At 42.7% G+C, this 1,378-nt stretch overlaps 1 protein-coding gene across 1 annotated transcript in view; it reads left to right on the forward strand.

The window, feature by feature from the left end:
• The window catches only part of LOC107100356 (erythroferrone-like), an 8,130-nt gene that overhangs the window by 4,557 nt on the left and 2,195 nt on the right, over positions 1-1,378 (forward strand). The gene's annotated exons all lie outside the window — the stretch shown is intronic.

Below are 1,378 nucleotides of genomic sequence, written 5' to 3' on the forward strand. Positions count from 1 at the left end.
CTTTAAAGTTGATTTATTTTGGGGGTTAATGCATCTTATAGCTGTTAAGCCAGGCGTACACTGTACAATGTTTTTGCCCTTTTTGGGTCAATTTTCCAGTCATGTGAGAATATTTTCAATCGGGCCGACTTTCAATCTCATGGTGCGTCCAACGTTGTGTAGTGTACAGAGGGTAACGAGGGTAATCAACCTCTCACGATAACCTCCCCATCGGAATCGTAAGGTTGCGAGAAAATCAAACATGTTTGAAATTCAGTCGGCCGTCGTAAGCTTCGTGGACAAATCCTGCTGTTGAAGCAGAGCTACGATCCGATTTACCACATTCAGCACTGTACATGTGCAAACAAGGGAGTTCTTCTTCTTCTGCCAGAATGACCAGAATGACGAGTCCGACCAGCGCCATCTCTCGGCGCTGACTCCGACGTGGTTTTAGACGTACAGTGTGAGCAGGTAGATCGCATCAGAGGATCGGGCCACACAGTGTGAGAACAAACATCTTGAACTGGGAACTTTTCAACCCTGCGGTTTCGTCGTACAGTGTGAGCTATAGCCTTGTGCAACGACTGAAAATATCGCGCAGTGTAAGCCCGGCCTTACATGTAAAACACCTGTTATAGAAAAAGTATCAGAGAAACATGGCCGCTCTGGGCTTCTGTACTACGGCTGAAGCATCATTTCAGAACAAAATATAAATAACAGTAGTTTTTCTCTCAACTCTAAACTACCTGCAAAATGACAAGACCACTTCCTGCTGGGAATGTCAAAATAAAAGCACTTCCTGTTTGGTTCAGCTACATTTATTGCTTTTTTACTCACTTCCTGCTCTCTGCCTCATTCAACGTGTTGCAATCTGAACTTTAAATTTAAACATCTTGAGAATATTTATATAAACCTAGAAAAATATGTCCATTATTGAAATGTTCCTGAAGTGGTTAACATCTGTGGGTTTGGATCCTAACCTTGAGGAAGACAGAGTCAGGGGAGACTTGATGTTTATTCGCTCATTAAGAGACAGAGATTGACTTGGAAAAAATGAAGAATCTTCTAACGTCTCCAAACCATCTGATGGATAATAAGACCAGAACCTCCAGCTCAGACATGCTGCTGCTTTGGCTCGATTCTGGAGGTTCTAGGAGAACTTTAGCAGAAACTCCCAGAGAACCATTTGATGATGGTCAGAATAAAGAGAATCACCTCCAGATCGGATCAGGTCTGGCTCTGTCTGCTGTGTTGAGGTTCTGCTGGGGCTGCTGAGATAAGGTGGGTGTGGCCAGCAGCAGAGGGTTACCTTAAATTTAATCAAAGTTATTCCTGCACTCTACATGTTTTTATTTCAACCGCTTATTAACATTTTACATTGACTGGTATTAATTTACTT

This window comes from Cyprinodon variegatus, unplaced genomic scaffold (genome assembly GCF_000732505.1).
Source record: "Cyprinodon variegatus isolate N-32 unplaced genomic scaffold, C_variegatus-1.0 Scaffold963, whole genome shotgun sequence".
Taxonomy (NCBI): domain Eukaryota; kingdom Metazoa; phylum Chordata; class Actinopteri; order Cyprinodontiformes; family Cyprinodontidae; genus Cyprinodon; species Cyprinodon variegatus.